Source organism: Theropithecus gelada, chromosome 2 (genome assembly GCF_003255815.1).
Source record: "Theropithecus gelada isolate Dixy chromosome 2, Tgel_1.0, whole genome shotgun sequence".
Taxonomy (NCBI): Eukaryota; Metazoa; Chordata; class Mammalia; order Primates; family Cercopithecidae; genus Theropithecus; species Theropithecus gelada.
In genome coordinates, this window is record NC_037669.1 from 36864783 (window position 1) to 36886054 (window position 21272).

The 21272-nt window shown below is 36.4% G+C and overlaps 1 non-coding gene across 1 annotated transcript; it reads right to left on the reverse strand.

Moving 5' to 3' along the window:
* Window positions 1-20448: 20448 nt before the first annotated feature.
* Window positions 20449-20563, reverse strand: LOC112619797. Its single transcript, XR_003118300.1, has one exon. It is a non-coding gene; the product is annotated as a U5 spliceosomal RNA (small nuclear RNA).
* Window positions 20564-21272: the final 709 nt, after the last annotated feature.

A 21272-nucleotide genomic window follows, 5' to 3' on the forward strand; every position in this document is an offset into this window, starting at 1 on the left:
AACATCTACAGTCATTTCAGCCATGTGCTGATTTCACTGATGATCAGCAATTCAGTTTCATGTGAGACTGAAACAGGGTCCTGCAACCTTCTTTCACTTACTGTGACAATGCAGTGTCCAAGCACACTCTGGGTATTCAGTGTGGTGGGTTCACTTACAGTGCTGAAGTCCTTGATTTGCATCATGAAAACACACCCATTGCATTCTTTCAGATGCCTACCTTCTCTAGGAAGATATTTCTGTCCCATTCTAAAGAATTAACATACGTGCATCAAAGCACTAATTTATTTAAGTTGTAGTGCTACAGTTCGCTTAGATAGCTTACATTGCTTTGTATTTATCTCAACTTGATTAGATTCTTTGAAATTGGGCTTTGTAATCTACCATTATTTAAGAGGAAGAGGGGAGAGCTGGAGAAAAGTAAGTATGGAGGGAATTCAGAATCAAGTCTACTTTGGTCTTCATTTCTTATTTTGTGTTTTTAATTTTTTCCTGAAGAAAAACTATGCTTGGATTTCCCCTAATTACATGAGGATTCCAAACCTTTGTTCCTGATGGAAAATCAAACTGCGGGAGCTGGAGTCCTGTTTGAAAATGAAAAAAGAAGCAAATCCTGCTCCACTGTGAATGGGAGCTGGTCCAGCAGATTTGCAATCAGTCCTCATCTCAGGACTTCAGTCAGGTTTGTGAACACTACCACAGCTGTGCAAATCTTGGGGTAGAGAAAGAAGGACTAAGCACTTTCTGTTTGCCTCCTGTGGCTTTTGTTTCATTTAGGTTCCTGTCCTATAAGCTTCACTTCGCAACGCCAAGGGTAGGGAAAAGACATTCAAAGTGGAATTTGCTCAGAACCACAGCATTTCTCCTCATTTTCAGGTCACAACTGAAATTGGGTTTTAATGTGAAATTTGCCTTAGGCTCAGCAGATGGTTCTCAAACATCACAAGCAACAGTTTGCCTTGTGTACACTGATGTGGCTATAAGTAAGTATAAAATTTCAAGGGGACAAATGTTGTGTCCTAACCTGCCCTTTTTCTCTGTCTCCTGTTCCTCTCATTTTCTTTTTTTTTTCTTTCTGTTTATATTATTTGGTGCTGCAACATACTTTGCTGCATTCAGCCCATATCAATCATACGTGATTATGACAGGTGAGTATGGTTGGAAGAAAAAAAGGAAACATCTATGCTATACTTAGTGGGCTCAGATCATATGCTAATTTTTCTCTCTCTTTAAAAATAAATTTCCTTTAAAAATTTGGGGTGAAAAGGTAAGCAAATTGTATAGTGGATTTATTTACTTGAGTGACGTTCCTGATAAATCTCATCTTTAAATCTTCCTGCAGCTGCACTCCCAATGTTTCCGGACATCAATATTAATGTTCCGGGCTCCTGGCAGTAGCTAGTAGAGGTGGCATTTCATAATTCAGATGTAAAAATTAAAAGCCAAGTAAGTGCTAGAGGGGGTATACAGTAGTAGAGTACATCCATCCAATTGCTGATGGAAAGCCCTTCAGAAAGCCAGCCTTTCCCAGCCCTCCCTTAGCAAGGGAATGCAACATTATCAGGTAAATAATGGTGGCCCCCAAATTCACTCTGCTTCCTTGTTTGAAAAAAAAGTAACTATAAAGGGCAGAGTACGTTTCCAGAAATATTTCAGAGCTGTAATGACTCAAACTTTGAGAAGCTTCCATCAGATCCCCAGTCATTGCACATGGGGATAGGGCTTTGACAAGTTCCACCTGAAAACAAAGCTTGAGCAACAGATGCATGAGAGTAGGTGCTGCTTTAGGCAGCAGGGAGTTAACTTCACCAGATAGTCCAGCAGTTTGCCTCTGATTCCTACTGGTAGATAACTCCACGGAAAAAAAGTCTCACAATCCCGCTCACTAGTCATCTGTGCTAAAGTCTTAAAGCTTTTGTGAAAAATCTGTCTGTTAATGTTATATGTTTTAGGGAATCCAGATCCTCAATTCTCTGCAGAGAGAAAGACTGCCTCATCATTATTCTCTTCATATTATTCTTTTCTTCCTTCAAAATGAAGTAGACATTTGTGTTTGAGAGATGCAGGAACTTGGAAAGAGTATAAGAATAATTTAATTAAAATGCAAAGAAATGCGTATTAAATAAAAATAATTGAAAAAGACAACCCATTATAAATTCAACACTATGAGTCTACGCAGTGAAAGAAAGAAAGCCACACCCAATGTTATCAGCATGTCTTACTAGAGTTATTGCCTTTCTCCGGTGATCTGATATTATTGTAGGGTGGAAACAAAAGTAAAAGAAGGTAGAAAAAAGAAAAAAGTGTTCTGTCTTTAATTTCCTTATTTCTCCTAGTATTTTTTGTTTGTTGCTTGTTTGGGGTGTTGCAGTTGTTTTATTTTAATATTTGCTTGTCTCTTTCAAAGACGAGTAAGTGGCCTCTTGTTAATTCTAGCCAAGGTTCTATTTCTTGACCACTTCTTGATATTATTTAAGATGGAAGTCTTAAGTCTCCTTCAAAAACAGTTGATTTCTACAGAAACTGTTGGCTAATGGCTACATTCAGAAATAGGAACACTTTTACACTGTTGGTGGGATTGTAAACTAGTTCAACCATTATGGAAAACAGTATGGCGATTCCTCAAGGAGCTAGAACTAGATGTACCATATGACCTAGCCATCCCATTACTGGGTATATACCCAAAGGATTATAAATTATGCTGCTATAAAGACACATGCACACGTATGTTTATTGCAGCACTATTCACAATAGCAAAGACTTGGAATCAGCCCAAATGTCCATCAGTGACAGACTGGATTAAGAAAATGTGGCACATATACACCATGGAATACTATGCAGCCATAAAAAAGGATGAGTTTGCGTCCTTTGTAGGGACACGGATGCAGCTGGAAACCATCATTCTTAGCAAACTATCACAAGAACAGAAAACCAAACACCGCATGTTCTCACTCATAGGTGGGAACTGAACAATGAGATCACTTGGACTCAGAAAGGGGAACATCACACACTGGGGCCTATCATGGGGAGGGGGGAGGGGGGAGGGATTGCATTGGGAGTTATACCTGATGTAAATGACGAGTTGATGGGTGCAGCACACCAACATGGCACAAGTATACATATGTAACAAACCTGCACGTTATGCACATGTACCCTACAACTTAAAGTATAATAATAATAAATAAATTAAAAAACAAAACAAAACAAAACAAAAACACAAATATTTATTAGAGAACTGATTGTGCGAGAAATTTTCCATAGTTACTTAAAAACCTTTATTTTAAATGAGGCTTTTTTTTTTTTTTTTTTTTCCTAAAAAAGGATATGGCCATAACAGGTGTTCTACAATTTTTTTTTCATTACTCCTAAAATAGGTAAGCACCTCTTGCTTGCTATTCACTTCATTCTGGTAATTTCTGTCGTAATCATGGCTAAAGTGATTTTTCTAAAGAACCAAAGCATGAATTGCTTTTTGTCTTTGTCTTCTGTTTTATTTTCTTTTTAAAAACTTTGCAAATGTGGTTTTATTTCCTATGACTCCAAGGCCTTAAGCAACTTGTTTGTGAGGCCAAACAATTTATGAGGGACAGCATACAGACAAATGTTCATAAGTTACAATAATTCCAAAGCTTGAAAAAAATAAAATGTAAAAGAAAGATGAAAACAGCCTGTTCATTAGCCTGTTTCACGTCTGGATGGAGACTATCATTAAATTTTAGTTGCTTTATATTTTGCAGGGCAGGTCTCTCAGTTTAAAAAACAAACACTTTCTAACCTGTCTTTTAAGCCTCTCATGAATAAGAATCCAGGGACCCAGGAAGCTTATAATCACCGCAGGCAGTGTTTGTGCTAACCGAAGTATGGCAAGGAGGCCAATTCAGTGAAGCACTGCAAATATTTGTGTGGCTCAAAGAAGCAAGGGGATGTCCCTGGTTGGGAGCAAGTCTGTAAAACAAGGTGAACAAAAGACTGTACGAAGCTTCAGGAAATAAAATGGAAGATGAGTAGCTGAAAGGGGAGACACAAAGAGTTTGAATTCCAACTTGGATTTAGATTTTATGTGAAGACAGTTCAAAATGCATTCAGAGATGAAACCCTTTCATAGTTTTTGCAAAGAACAATAAAATAACTTTAGACTTCAAACATCCTGAGAGATGCTCCTACTCATGTCAGATTCTGGCCTCCTTCCACCACTTACCCTGTCCTATCTGATGTATCTTCATAGTCTTCAGGCACCACAACAGACTGCTCACCACCTACATACGCTTACATATGTGAAGGCAGAGAAGAGAAATTTTGGTGATTCTTGCAGAAATGAAGAAGAAACTAAAACAATAAAGCTATGCTTACTGGGATTATACTTACTGAGATTAATCTGTGTAGCTATGCAATTTATTTTTTATTCATTTGATTTTTTTTGAGTGTGATGATTTTAAATAATAAAATGCACAATTCACATTATTTGATTAGCTCAATAAAAATTGCCCTGATTTTAGGGTCAGTATCAACATGGAATCTAAAGGGCGGTATCTAGTTTTCTTTGGCTCCAGTGAGCATATTTGTCTTCCACAATGAAATATGGCAATGGTAATGTACTGGTCTCCTGAGTTCGCTTGTTTAAATAATTTCCCCTCACCTTCTCATGCAAGGCATCAAAGAGCACAACAGGCAGCTGCCACTTTGGGGACCTCTTTAGTATTGCTGCCATTTCTCTTCAGTATGCACAGCCATCTTTCCCTCGACTTCCTGAAGGTGCACTCAATGTTATTACAGTCCTGCCACAATAGTAGTCAAAGAGTTTGCTGTGGTTCAGTGAAATCCGGGGATGTTTCATCATCCACATAGATATCAGGGAGACTGGCAAAAACATGCCATAGATTTCTTGGCTGTAAAAGATTAAATAAACGTAGGCTCCAGTGATACAGCTGGCTTTCCGAAATAACGGGGACAATGTTCTTTGCCAAACAGTCTGATTTCTAGGTCCATAAAGAAATTTGTATCCGAATTTGCATTATAGCCCCATGGAAACAGTTTGGGGTTCTAGATAGAGAGTGTGTTAGGTCAGAGAATAAGCAACAATTGGCTTACCAAAATACAAGTCTTTCCCAATAGTCACGATAATGTAGAATAAGTTTTCCTTGTGATAAAGTACTAGATGTGCTTTCACTGTTGTTTGACATAATTGTAATTCCAAGCATGCCTCAAGTCAAAATAGAACATTGTAAATTCTTAAAAAATTATGCAATAACTCCAAGCAGCAGGCTGTTGAGCATTAGGGTTCTAGAGCCAGGAAGACTTGACCTCAAGTCCCAGTCTTAACATTTACAAACTTGGTGACTTTGGACAAGTTAATAGACTTCTCTTGTTGTCAGTTTTCTCTTATATAAATGGAAATAATTGTAATTCCTGTCAACGTTGTTGTGAGGATCAAGTAATATCATGCCTAACACAACATTTCATGGTTCTTTGACATTTATTAATTGCTGAGATAAACAGTAGCAGGAATTAGCTAGAAAGTGTCTTATATTTTCTAGTATTTTGCTGAAATCCCTAAAAGCTGTAGCTAAAAAGCTGCCTTAAGCCCTATTACTTTAATTCAATATTGAACAAATAATGAAGGTGCAGAAAAGCATGTCAATGATAATTATCTTAAAAAGATATTTGTTCATCTTTGAACTTGATACTTGATGATTTTCACCATAGAACAATGAATTCACTTCAACCATCTATCCAACAAATCTGTACTGAGAAACTCCTGTTTACAAGACAAAACAGGATCCCTTTCCTGTGTGTTCCATGCCTAGTATCTGACATACCACATATGAAATAGAATCCATATCCATAAAAATCTCCATGTGCACTAAAGCTAACTGAAAGCAGTCATTCCATTTTGATTTCTAGGATCTCCAGGAAATAAACTATGTGTATTTTCAAGAAATGAATGACCCTGGAAATATCAAGTATTTCCAATGATAAAATAGACATTTATGAGTCAAATGATAAAGGCCATGTAACAGTAAATCCTACACAACATTCTCTGTTTACTGTAATTTGAAGAACTCTGCAAAAGGTAGAATCATTAATACAGTAATTTTTACACTGAGCTTTCCAGAGCACTAGAATTTCAATAGGAGGTGACTTGGGAATTGGATTTGAGCAGGGGAGGCTCTGGATCCCTTATCCCCACTTCATTCAAAGCAGCTCATCCTCGTAACTGTTTTATATACTAGGTTCTATTTTTTTTCTTTTAAAAAAGAGTTCAGCTGCTTAAAAAAAGAAAAAAAAGTTTGAAAACCACATTAAGACTGAATGGGCAAAAACTGGAAAAATTCCCTTTGAAAACTGGCACAAGACAGGGATGCCCTCTCTCACCACTCCTATTCAACATAGTGTTGGAAGTTCTGGCTAGGGCAATTAGGCAAGAGAAAGAAATCAGGGGTATTCAGTTAGAAAAAGAAGAAGTCAAATTGTCCCTGTTTGCAGATGACATGATTGTATATTTAGAAAACCCCATTGTCTCAGCCCAAAATCTCCTTAAGCTGATAAGCAACTTCAGCAAAGTCTCAGGATACAAAATTAATGTGCAAAAATCACAAGCATTCTTATACACCAATAACAGACAAACACAGAGCCAAATCATGAATGAACTTCCATTCACAATTGCTTCAAAGAGAATCAAATACCTAGGAATCCAACTTACAAGGGATGTAAAGGACCTCTTCAAGGAGAACTACAAACCACTGCTCAGTGAAATAAAAGAGGACACAAACAAATGGAAGAACATACCATGCTCATGGACAGGAAGAATCAATATCGTGAAAATGGCCATACTGCCCAAGGTAATTTATAGATTCAATGCCATCCCCATCAAGCTACCAATGAGTTTCTTCACAGAATTGGAAAAAACTGCTTTAAAGTTCATATGGAACCAAAAAAGAGCCCGCATCTCCAAGACAATCCTAAGTCAAAAGAACAAAGCTGGAGGCATCACGCTACCTGACTTCAAACTATACTACAAGGCTACAGTAACCAAAACAGCATGGTACTGGTACCAAAACAGAGATATAGACCAATGGAACAGAACAGAGTCCTCAGAAATAATACCACACATCTACAGCCATCTGATCTTTGACAAACCTGAGAGAAACAAGAAATGGGGAAAGGATTCCCTATTTAATAAATGGTGCTGGGAAAATTGGCTAGCCATAAGTAGAAAGCTGAAACTGGATCCTTTCCTTACTCCTTATACGAAAATTAATTCAAGATGGATTAGAGACTTAAATGTTAGACCTAATACCATAAAAATCCTAGAGGAAAACCTAGGTAGTACCATTCAGGACATAGGCATGGGCAAAGACTTCATGTCTAAAACACCAAAAGCAACGGCAGCAAAAGCTAAAATTGACAAATGGGATCTCATTAAACTAAAGAGCTTCTGCACAGCAAAAGAAACTACCATCAGAGTGAACAGGCAACCTACAGAATGGGAGAAAATTTTTGCAATCTACTCATCTGACAAAGGGCTAATATCCAGAACCTACAAAGAACTCAAACAAATTTACAAGAAAAAAACAAACAACCCCATGAAAAAGTGGGCAAAGGATATGAACAGACATTTCTCAAAAGAAGACATTCATACAGCCAACAGACATATGAAAAAATGCTCATCATCACTGGCCATCAGAGAAATGCAAATCAAAACCACAATGAGATACCATCTCACACCAGTTAGAATGGCGATCATTAAAAAGTCAGGAAACAACAGGTGCTGGAGAGGATGTGGAGAAATAGGAACACTTTTACACTGTTGGTGGGATTGTAAACTAGTTCAACCATTATGGAAAACAGTATGGCGATTCCTCAAGGATCTAGAACTAGATGTACCATATGACCCAGCCATCCCATTACTGGGGATATACCCAAAGGATTATAAATTATGCTGCTATAAAGACACATGCACACGTATGTTTATTGCAGCACTATTCACAATAGCAAAGACTTGGAATCAACCCAAATGTCCATCAGTGACAGATTGGATTAAGAAAATGTGGCACATATACACCATGGAATACTATGCAGCCATAAAAAAGGATGAGTTTGCGTCCTTTGTAGGGACATGGATGCAGCTGGAAACCATCATTCTTAGCAAACTATCACAAGAACAGAAAACCAAACACCGCATGTTCTCACTCATAGGTGGGAACTGAACAATGAGATCACTTGGACTCAGGAAGGGGAACATCACACACCGGGGCCTATCATGGGGAGGGGGGAGAGGGGAGGGATTGCATTGGGAGTTATACCTGATGTAAATGACGAGTTGATGGGTGCAGCAGACCAACATGGCACAAGTATACATATGTAACAAACCTGCACGTTATGCACATGTACCCTACAACTTAAAGTATAATGATAATAAATAAATTTAAAAAAAAAAAAAAAAACCACATTAAGAAAGTTCAATTCAGTGGCTTTTTTTAACTTTTTCAAAGCCTACCTGTCACAAAATTTACAACAGTTTAATATTTCAGCATTGTGTCAAAGCCTGCTCTAAAGTTAACATTAAAGCCTCACCAGTGTATAACATTCATCTTGTCTGCTTGTTCTGCCCAGGAATCATTGTATTTACATATTCTGGGCGAGGGCAAGGAATTGCCCATCTTACAGAGGCATGCACTGTACTTGAAAACAAATCCAGTAACCACATTAGTGTGTGTGTGTTTACACCATTGGAAGAAAGAGGGTGAAATGCACATATAAAACATTACATATATTTTTTAAGGTTTCTTTTTCTGCTTCAAATTTTTTAGCTTAAGTAGATCTTCATAATAACTTTATAAAAATATCTATAAATAACTATAAAAATCCCTATAAATATCTATAAAAATCCCTAATACTGTTGCAAAGATATAAGCACAAGTTCTCTATTACCTCTCTCTAGGCTTTATTCATTCATTCCCTCATTATCCACATAATAAATTTGCAGAGTTCCCATCACATTCTAGAGACGGCAGAATGAAGAAATGAATAGGCAACACGTAGAAATAGATAGAGCACAGGCTTTGGGGTAAGAGCAGTCATCGTGGGAGTCTCATTTCAGCAATTATGAATTATGTGCACTTTAATATGTGACTGATTCCCACCAAATTTCTTTACTCATCTGAAATAGGGCTTTGGAATACTGTCGTCATAGAGTTTTGATGATTAGATGTGGAAATATATTTTCAGTAATTTACGTCCATTACTTAGCACAAAATAATAACCAGTAAGGATTATTTGTTCTTTGAAAGGCTGTTTAAGGCCATGAAATACAACCACATCTCTGCTCTAACCCATGAAGGAATACCCAGGTGGCAGTGCATTTGTGAAACTACATATTTGGGAAAAGGCCTTGAAGCAGTCTCCATTGCTTTCAACTTCTTAGGGAAAATTGTGCTGTCTCCAAGCACTTAGTAAATTAATAAAACTCTAACTTAGTTTAGAAACATACTTAGTATAAATTGGCCTTTATTATAGAAACGAGTGCCATGTGAACCCAGCTGTAAAGCAGAGACGGTTCCAAAATGCTCTACAAACATGCTTTCTAAAAGTGATAATATGAAAGATTAATCTAAATTGATACTTTTCCCAGTACAGGAGCAATTCCCTGGGAGTGACTTAGGAGTTTTAGGCCATCATCATCAGGATAAGAGCTAACACACTGAAGCAATAATGACTAAATGGTACCCTGAGTTATTAATGCAATTTCTAAAAGGGCCTAGCTCATTATGAGGATATGGCTATCAAACAAGGGAAATTTGGCTCCATAATACTTGCACGTGTTGCATATTTTTAATGTTTGGGGCCCAAAAACCTGCGAATGCATTTGGCTTACTGTTTGGGCTTGTCTGGTGTATGTTTTCTATTGCTGCAACTTCTATTCTGCTAACAAGTTACCAAAAACTTAGTAGCTTAAAACAATACACATTATGTTAGTGTTCTGTAGGACAGAAATCTAATATGGGGCATCAGTATGCTAAACTCAAGGTAATGACTGAGCTGCATTTCTTTCTGGAAACTCTGGGGGAGAATGTTGTCCTCACTCCTTGGCTTTTGCCTCCTTGCTGCACCTTCAAGACCGGCGATGTTGCCTATCTCTGGTCTTTCTTCCTTTGTCACATTTTTCTCTGACTGCATCCAGAAAAAAATTTTCTACTTTTAGAGATGCATGTAATTAGATCAGGCATACCCGAATAACCCAGGGGGTTTGAACCATAATCGCATCTGCAAAATCTCTTTTGCCATCTAAGGTAACATATTTATGAATTCTAGGGTATGGGACATGCACATCTTTGGAGAGTCATTGTTCTGCCTACCACATATGGCACTAGGGAAACTGGGTTATTATAGAGAGTATTAAATGACATATGGCTACAGGCCTTCTGAATGTCCCATTGTGTACATCCCTTAAGGAAGATGTGAATTTTTCAGAGAGCTCTCCCACTCGGCATATCTTGTTAAATTTCCCTACATCTGTAAATGAACCAGTTAGACTAAATGGTCACTAGATAACTCTTCTAGCTTCAAAGGCTGGGGTCCCCTAAGTCTGCATAGACAAAACTTCATGCACTGTTCCATGACAAATTTTGATGATTCAGATTTCAAGGCAAATTAAAGACTCACAAAAAGCAAAATAGGAAAAGAACAGGAAAAGTACTATTTAGATTACATGGATGACCCAGTCTTATGTTCTATGTACCGGCCAGTCCCTACATGCGGTACTGTGTTCCTTTGGCACTGCCACTTTTTAAAGCAACTGCTGACACACTGGAGTGAGCCTACAGGATAGCAGTCAGGATTTTATTACCATCTCTTTGATTTGAGATATAGTGGAAGAAGCAACAAAAGTTAACTGAGAGAACTGAAATTGGAAAATAGAATAAAGAAGGGGATGTGATATCTGTCTTTCAATAATTGTGCTTATTGAAGAAAAGTGAATTTTATTCTGTGATGCTCTAGAGAGCCAAGGTTGGATCAGTGGGTGGAAAGCACAAGAAGTTTTAATACAAGATGAAACTTTCAAATCATAAGACTTGGAGCAAAATGAAAGCAGCTGTTGGTGGGGGCAGCCACAAATTAGACCATGTATGATTAGACCGTGTGATGCTGGGCTAGATATACTGGAGAAGCAATTCCTCCACTGGTGCAAGCTTTATCTAATAGTCTTAAAGGTACTCCCCTACCTCCAAATTGCTAGAAATTTTATGAATCTGATTACTATAGAGACATTATTTCCATTTCAATAAAAAGTAGATTAAGAAGATAATTATGTAAGATGTTTGATTGACATTATACATAAGAAAGCCATCTCTACTAAGCAAGGGTAGACAGATTTGGAAATACGCTAAGTTCCTGGAAGAAAGAGTTGGCATTACATCATTCTTAAGGAGGTGGACTACAGCCACAGAAGCTCCACTACAGGGCTCCTCATGAAATTCCCTTTGAAGAAAAAAAAAAAAAAAAAAAGTGGGGGGAATCTACTGGCATAGGGTAATAATGAGACAAAAAGTAGAAAATTGGAAATGAAAGAAATGTAAAATATTTCCCCATAGTTCAGAGCTTTATTTACTAGATGGGTAGTTTTTAACTTGTATATATTTCTATATATATTTATGTCTTGTCATGCCATCCTTGGGTACAGCTTTCTGGCATGGCATGGTGGAGATGGAAAACATGAATTTTTAACATTTAACCTGTAACCATAATGTATTTCAAGAAACTCCATAGACACGTCTTGTGGAAGCCTGAGGCTTCCTGCAACTTAGATAAAAACTTGCTGCTCCAGAAAATACTGCCTTTAGCTAAGTTCATTTTAGCAATTCCTACGCGAATTGGTAGCCAGTAACAACAAACTTTGGCAACTTTTTAAAATAAAAAGTTCACACACACACAAAAAAAAATTACAAACTGGCAGGAGGGGAAAATAAAACATTAATCTTTTGGATAAATAAAGGACTCTAAGACATTGATTTAAAAAGGCTTACAACCCAATTTTTTGAAAAATCGGCAAAGACCACATATACAGGCAATTAATAAAAGGAAAACACAAATCACATTTAAATATGTGAAGATGACAAATCTTACCTTCCTTAAGCCTATCAAATTGGCAAAATCAAAAAACGTGGTAACAGTATTGATGAATTTGTAGAAATAGACATTCTTATATATTCTTATATGCTGTTTTATTAAAGACTCTCTGATAATATTTATCAAAATTACAAATAAATATTCTTTGATGAAGTAATCGTAATTTAGAGAATGTATCCTACAGATATACAAGCATATACAAAAAGACTGATGTATAAGGTTACTCACTGCACTTATTTATAATAACACAAGACTGTTAAACAAAGTAAACAGAGTTGCTAAATACATATGGAAATCCATATAATGAAATAATATGTAGCTTAAAAATCAATGCAACAGCATTTCACCCACTGATATAAGATCTCTAGAAAATCTTTCAGATTAAAAAAATGAAATGCAAATCATTATGCAGAACATTCTATTTTTTATGTAAAATGTATGAAATGATATGCATTCATGTTTGTTTTTATATGCACCAAGAAAAGTCAAAAGTATACACACAAATGAATAAAAATGAGTATTTATGATTCAGTAGATGGTGGCAGGGAGGGAGAGACAGTTATTTTATTGTATCACATTTTATACCACATGAATCCATTACCTTTTCAAAAATAAAATTTTAAAAATAATTAAATTGACAATTTCTGAGAAGCTGAGGAGATTCAATAACTATTTACTTTTTTAAAGTAGCCTGTTTCTTTAAAACAAAATAGGTTGAGTCCAATGAGAATAAGATTGTATTACAAATAATGAAAACATAAATTCATGTTGGTGAATGAGAAATATATCATCCTCCCCAATTAATATGGATTAAGTGAGTAATTTTTAAATTCAATTCTGAACTTTCAGATAAGCATGAAAAAGGAAAAAAAAATCAAGTTATATAATTCTTGTTATCTGATAAAACACAGGCTACCATTTTTTTCACAATGAATTAAAATTTAAATAACCTACTACATTTTCTAGAGATGGAAACAAAACCACAAGTTTTATAAAAGTTTAAGAAAGTTTTTATCTTTGAAATATGTAGCAATTTCAAGTCTACAGATTATGCAGAAGCACGAGTCATATAAAACAAATATTAGCGATTTGTACTTCCTAAAATGGGTCATTTTAAGTAGTAAAAATCGCTAATATTTATGTAATTCTCACCATAAGCTACGAAATGTTAAGTGTGTTTCCTAAATGTGTGTGTTACCAGCACAGCAAACATAAGAGCCAGTCACTTAATATCCCTTTATGCACATGAGGAAACTGAGGCTTAACGGGTAACTTGATCTAATGTACACACCTTTTAAGTGAATAAGGTGAAGGCAAGCCCACAGGCAGCCTCCAGAGGCAAGGCTCCCAGCCACCACACAATGCTGACACTCATCCAGCAGTAAAAAATTGGGTAGTCTATTTATTGCATCACTTAAGAATGTCTGCATTAGAAGAAACAGAGGTTAAGGTAATAAACTTTCTCATAAACCACTGTAAGCTTGGAATCTGTATTTTAATAAGTTCTCTGTATATTCTGAAATAGCTGGTATAAAGTCCAATGTTGAGAATGGTTGCCTTAGACTTCCTTCTAGAACATATCACTCAACTGGAGTTCTGAAAGGAGCCAAATAGCAGTCACTTCAAGGACACATTGTCACAAGAGCCTGGTGTGCTGCTATTTTCTGTTGTTGAGGAAAGAACGATCCATATGCTTTGGCTACCACACTCTCAGTTGGCAAGGTCAACATTCTATTTTTAAAAGTTTTGAAGGCTGACTTCATTCAGCTGGAGGGTCATCTCAACAACTGTTTTCCTCTGTTGACCTTGCACTGTGATAGATTTGTGCAGTATAGTGAAGACACAATCTTTGTCCTTGAGAAGGTAGAGAGTTGTCAACTTGGGCAGATGAGATTTACATACTTTGAAACAATTGAAGAACAACAAAAGACTGCATAATGAAGGGCCAGATTGTGTGGTATGGCTCAGTTAGTTATGAGAACTCAGGTAAGGAATATGATGAAGACCAGCGAGAGAAGGCTTTGCAAAGCTCAGTTAGCCCTGAATGTTAACAGAGGAAGAAGAAGATAACATTGAGGAAATAAAATAACTTCAGAAAATGCTGATAGATGAACATGGTATTTTCAGCAGTTTCAAGGAGTCAACAGAGTGTTCATATTAGTTTATTCATGCATTATTTTATTCTTGTTTTGGTGGCCCACTACATGCATATACTCTGCTAAGAATCCAGAATACAAAGAGGCATAAGATAGGGTCCTTATTGTCTGAAGATGAAGAGTTTACTTTTAGCTGCGATAGGATTTGTATATGTTGAGAACGGAGATGATGTTTATGGTAGAGGAATAATGGGAGCAAAGGCAGTAAAGCTCACAGAGTGGACAAGGAATGGTGATTGTGGATTAAAATGCAACAGGGATCTGATAAAAGAAACTGCAGAAATGAGACTGCATAGTGTTTTGTTTCATGTTGTGAGGAGTAACAAATACCATAATTCAACATTATTATGAATATTAAGAAATATAATGAGGGCAAAGGAGAGATAGTCAATGTCAGTTGAAATAATTTGGAAATAATCCTTTGCAGTGTGGAAATAATTAAAGGAACAATATAAAAGCAACATTCTTAAAGATTAAACTGGAGAATGTAAATACAAAGAACAAAATACAGGATAGAGTGTATCCTGGGAAGATGTCTAGGAGGCATCAGAAAGAGTCGGACTAATGTAGCAAGGAGACTAAAGTTAACAGAATTGGGAAGAGATCCTCTAGGATGAATAATCTATGAGATTTGTGAGTGATCTGACAAACATTAAGAATTGAATTGCCTCAAATCCATTCCCAGGTACTCAAGTCTAGTTTTTATTCAACTTTCTGTGTAGGACAAAAATAAGGAAGTCTTTCTGGAAGTAAAATAGTGAGTTCAATCTTACACATCAAGGGCACATGCACACAGGGTGAGATTCCATCTTCAGTATGAATATTTGTCTATATCTGTATTAATTACCTTATGAAAGCTGCATCTCACACTTGCACCTTGCACTTAGTTTTCCATTTTCTACATCTCACTGTTCACCAGACTACAATTTAATATTTAAAGATAAAGTAACATTGAAAGTGAAATTCTTTGTTTGTTTTTTAACGTTCTAAACTACAATGAGTCAAATCCAGGAGGGAGGTTTAAGTGGGTTGGATGAAAAAAATCTCCCAAAGTGATCACATCTAGAAGCATTTCTCAGGAAAGAGTAAAGACCTGATGGATGGTCCAACCCTCTGTGCAGGGTTTGAAATAAGAAGCACATGTTAACTATTTAAAGTGCCTGGGAATGTGATTCTTAATAACAAGACCAGGTGACTGCTAACAAGTCCAGGTGAGAAAAGTAAACAAGCTGTGAATCAAACCCAGTTTACCTATGAAATTAAGAACTTGCTCCCGAAGAACCAGACAGAAAATCCTAAATGGGTCAAAAGCAAAGCAGGAATTTTAGACACTTTGAGATTACCTCACAAAATAAAGGCTGATATCACAGTAAATTCCATTTTCTGAAGGCTACAGAAAGCACTATGGGCCAGAAAGTGCTGTTCCCTTCCCTTTCCAAACCAAGACCCACAGGAGCCGCTAGAAGTGAATGTAGAAAGTGAAACAAGTGGAAGAATAGCATTAATTTTCTGAATTAATGGAGAATATTCAAAATCCCCATGAGTCCCGGCAATCATTCCAGTTCTAACACTGAGACCAAGACAAAAGAACTTAAAGCTTAAGTCGGTGTAGTTTGGTCAGACAAAAGCTTCAGTGCAGATAGAAGCTTGCCTTCTTGTGCCCAGGCCACTGCCAGCCAGTCTGGGGTGAACTTTAAAACTTAAAAGAGCTATTATCTGAAAATGTGTCTGTTTCTTTATGTTTGTCCTTTCACTTGGGGCTTTGTGTTGTTTTCCTTTTACTTTTCTAATAAACTTCCCCTTGAAAATGTTCCACCTTGTGATTAGAAAGCTGGAGGGCACAGGCAGGGTGGTGGCAGCTGCCATCTCAGCTGGATAACATTCCCTCCTGTTCTTTTTCCCTAGCAGCTGATGAGGCTGAGGCTGAAACAGACAAGAGGTGAAACCCCTGGAGGAGAGACAGACAGCTGTGATCACTAGTTTTTTCCTGCCTGAGGTGTTCTCTCACTGTAAGGCAACAGTGCCTATTTAATGTGAGGTATAATACATATAATATTTTGTGTTAAAGACTACGAAACTGTGCAGTATCCACTGATAATTTCACTACTGATGAATTGAGCACTGCACAGTTTCTTAGTCTTTAACACAAAACAAGTATTGCTTTTGAACTTGTATTCAAATAATCTGCACCTAAAATAGAGATATTACATATAAACTACATATAAATGATATTCCTAGAATAATGTGTTCTAACATAACATTTTGCCTCAAGCAAATTGCATTCCAGCATATTTATTTCCAATTCCAAGTCCTGCTGGGAAGGAATATACATCCCTGGGCACTCTATAACCCCAGGTACAACGCATACAGAGAAAGCCCTGAAGGTAGTACTCAGTTTCTTCCATTCATCTGTTGCGCAGTGTTGTTATGTACCTTTATGCAAGTTAGAAGTGGCTAGATTTCAGTGTTAGCACCGGGATTATAGGTAAAGTTATTTCTGCATGTTGGTTGGATGGGGTTTTTGTTGTGCTAACTTTCCCCTGATCTCTATGCAAGTGTTGCCTGAGAAAAGGTGGTAGAATTAAGCCTCATAGTTTACAAAACACTTGGACTGTTTTTTTTGTTTGTTTTTTTTTTTAATATCAAATATATTCACGTTCTATTTCATACTGCTGTGACTCTTCCATGCACTAAACTATTATTGACTTTGGAGGTAATGCGGGACATGGAAAAGATGGGGAAAATCCGAAGCAAATTGAAGATCTAGCCAATATCATTATGCGTGAAAGAGCAAATGCTAATGCCTTTTTTTAAGAGCAGAGTCTAATGCATGTCTTGACTATTTGCTCCACTGAGAAATTGAATATTGAGAAATCAATCTTGTAGCTTTACATGAGCCGAGGTTTATGGAACGGGACTGAGCCAAGCTGATATTGCCTGATTTATTTTGCATATAACCTTTTTAATCCTACAAATATGAAATGCAACAGTGAAAGTATTCACTGTTCAATAAAGACTTCTATTGCTTAGAGGAATAGTCAATAAACATCATATTCTTCCTGAGCCAAGATATTATCATTAAAGCCTCTTGAGACTCAGGCTGCCCACACAACCTTTTGGCATAGCTTCTTAAAATAATCACAAAATGCCCAATAAAAAAATTAAACTATATATCAATACAATCAATAAAAACACCATGTCACTGTATATGTCATTCCCTTGCTGGAGGAGGCGACATTAGCATGATTTTTTGGATGGTATAAATGGTAAAGGAGTTCAAGGAAGAATATAAGAACATGTCATCTGAAAATGAAATCAGCATCTTCATTGGGGCTCAGCAAGAGAAATGGGGTTTTGTGATACCACATGTATCCTTCTCAAGAGGGAACATTACAAAACACCAAAGGGCTTGACAATTATGAGGGGCAGCTCTGTTGTTCAGAAAACTATATAGATCCCTCCATAAAATGTGTAACTAACTAATAAACATTACCCTTTTCTGGGAGCTTCACGTCTATAAGAGAGCCAGACAAACTCAAGGGACACCACATACCACATAGAGTGTTTCCTTGGCTTTCAGGATATGTGGCTATAATTAGAGGTAAGCCCAAGCATATACCAACATATGCAGTGTAATTGTGACAATTACTGAAGAAACTATCATTAACTGAAAGTTTTTGTGAAGGCTATGTGTTCTAGGTAGAGTTTTGAATGAAAAGAACCATAGCTCACAATAAAGAGAACATGTCAGACTAGAAGAATTAAACATGTGGAAGGTCAAAGTCAAGGATGATAAATTCAGAGTTGGAGGACAGCTAATAGATGGGAGATGAAAACTAAAAGAGGTAAGAAGGAGAAATTAGTAGAGGGCCTGCCTGGTAGCTTAATTAAATTAATAAATCAAACTAATAACTCAAAATATTTGTTAATAATAAATTAAACTAATAACTCAAAATATTTGTTAAATAATTAACAAATACACATTATATTTTATCATGTTAACAAAAATCATTCTCATTTATTGAATCCATGTCATTTCTCAAGCAATGTTTAAATTTTTGTGCACATATTATCTGTTTTGACCATTTCAACACTGAAATAGTATTATTTTTATTTACAGAATAGCAAACTGCATTCAGGGGAATTAAATAACTTCCTAAGGCATTTTGCTTTGATTAAAATAAACAATGAAGAAATGTAAAGCTATTACTAGAGAGTGACAACAATTCAAAGACTCTAGAGGAAGATGCCCTGTTGTTACATTTGGGCTAGATCAGAGGAGCGCAAGAGGCTTGATAAAAGAAACTTCTAGTAGTTCAAACAAGAAGTGAATGTTGTGCACTGTACCTGGAAAGGCATGTTCTGAGAAACTGCAGGGCAAATACAGCAAGGGCATTGAACCACTAGTCTAAGCAACAGTTAAAGCTTATAAACTGGTCCATAACTCACCATACAGAATGTTTGCTCTAAAAATCCTATAGCATAATGGTTCAAGGCACAGGTTCAGAAGTAAGCTTTCCTAGGCTTGAGTTTTATCTCTTCCCAATGCAAACTTTGACATCTTTGGCAAGTTATTGGGTTTCTCTAATTCTTAGTTTTCTCCTCGTAAAATATTTATTATCATTAATAGCCCTATCTCATGGTACTGTTATAAAAATTAAATTAGATCTTTCATGTAAAATGCAGAACACAGGGCTGATTCAGATAAAATGTATTGATAAATGTCAGATATTATTGATATACTATAAACTCAAATCCTCCTCTCCTTTCTATATATTAGTGCCTAGAGAAACACACTGTCCATTCTTCCCTCCCGCTCTAAATTCTGTGTCTTTCACAAGTTTTTGTATATGTAGCTACTCTGGTGTGCAAAAATAAAAAGTATACAAAATATTTTGTAAATCACAAGAAGAAAAAACGTACACGATGATCATGTGTGAGTACATGTGCACACATGTACACATGCACATATACATTTCAATAAAATATGATAAATGCCATAAGAATTGATATTCTATTCTAATCCATTCTCTTTTATTTCTTTCATTTCAAAAATAATGGTTGTGACTCACCAAACTGACTTTATGACTCACCCATGGGTGTCAATCACAGTTTGAAAAATATTTCTAAATATCTCCTTGGGTTAAGCAAGATTATTACAGAGTTGTGAATCTGCATCTCGTTGCCTAGCCACTCATAGATTTTTTTTTTTTAAATTTTACTTAGGCATTATGTTATTATACTACTTCGAGGGGCATTATAAAAATCAGTCTCATGACAAGAAATAACTAGTGTTGTTGAAGATATGGAAAAAGGAAACCCTTGTACACTATTGGTGATAATGTAAATTGGTATAGCCATTATGGAAAACAATATGAAGTTCCTCAAAAAACTTAAACATACAGCTACCAGATGATCCAAGAGTTTCACTTCTGGGTAGAGATCTAAAGGAATTAAGTTACTATTTTGAAGAGATATCTGCACATGCCCATGTTCATTGTAGCATTGTTCACAATAGACAAGACATAGGAATGATCTAAGTGTCCATCAATGCATGAACTTTTAAATATAGTATAATGACACAGTAAAATATTATTCAAACAGTTTCATCCATGCTGCCATTTGCAACAACGTGGATGAACCTGGAAAGAATTATGCTAAGTAAAATAACCCGAAAAGAGAAAGACAAACTATGACATCACTTATATGTGGAATAATAATATATTTTAAAAAAAAGTTAAACTCACAGAAACAAAGTAAAATGATAGTTACTAATGGTTGGTGCATGGGGGAGATTAGGAGATGTTAGTCAAAGAGTACATACTTTCAGTTTCTGAGGATCTAATGTTTAATATAGTGGCTATAGTTAACACTACAGTTAACCATCAAACAACAGAAATTAGAACTCTGTAGGTTCACGTATACATGGAGTTTTTAAAACTGTTATTATTATATTTTTGAGACAGTCTCGCTCTGTTGACCAGGCTGGAGTGCAGTGGTGCGATCTTGGCTCACTGCAACCTCCACCTCCTGGGCTCAAGTGATTCTCCTCCCTCAGCCTCCTGAGGTGCCCACCACCACGCCCAGCTAGTTTTTTGTATTTTTAGTAGACATGGGGTTTCATCATGTTGGACAGGCTGGTCTAATTTTTAACACTCATAATTTATCCTCATGAAACACGAGGCCTCAAAAATTGGATAAAGACTCATAACTGTTCCCCCCCACAGAAGTCTTTAGTAAAAGGCAAAAGATTTATATGATCTGAAGAGAAACCAGAGTTATGCATGGATTTTTTAAAATAAATATACCAAAATTTTTTTTGGAAATTTTCAACAATTTGAAAAAACCTGCAGGGTAACCATGGCCCCTGAGATAATAAGACCAATCCCTGCTCTTCTTCCTCCTCCTCAGCCTACTCAATGTGAAAACAATGAGGATAAAGATCCTCATGATGATCAACTTCCAGTTAGTGAATAAAAAAAGAAATATATATATATATATAAAAAATATATTATCTTTCTTATGGTTTTCTTAATAATATTTCCTTTTCTCTAGTTTACTTTATGTAAGAACATGGTAAAATATTCTGATAACAAAAATACGTATAATAATACATATAAGAAAAGAGTACATATCAGAAAAAAAATAAAATAAAACATGTGTGAACTGACTGTTCACGTTATCTGTAAATCTTCTGGTCAGCAGTAGCCTATTAGTAGTTAAATTGTGGGGGAGTCAAATGTTATATACAGATTTTTTTTTCTTTTTTTTTTTTTTTGAGACAGAGTCTCGCTCTGTTGCCCAGGCTGGAGTGTAGTGGCGCGATCTCGGCTCACTGCAAGCTGCGCCTCCTGGGGTCACGCCATTTTCCTGCCTCAGCCTCCCGAGTAGCTGGGACTACAGGGGCCCGCCCTGTCTCTTTTTAGTAGAGACAGGGTTTCACCGTGTTAGCCAAGATGGTCTCCATTTCCGGACCTCGTGATCCATCCG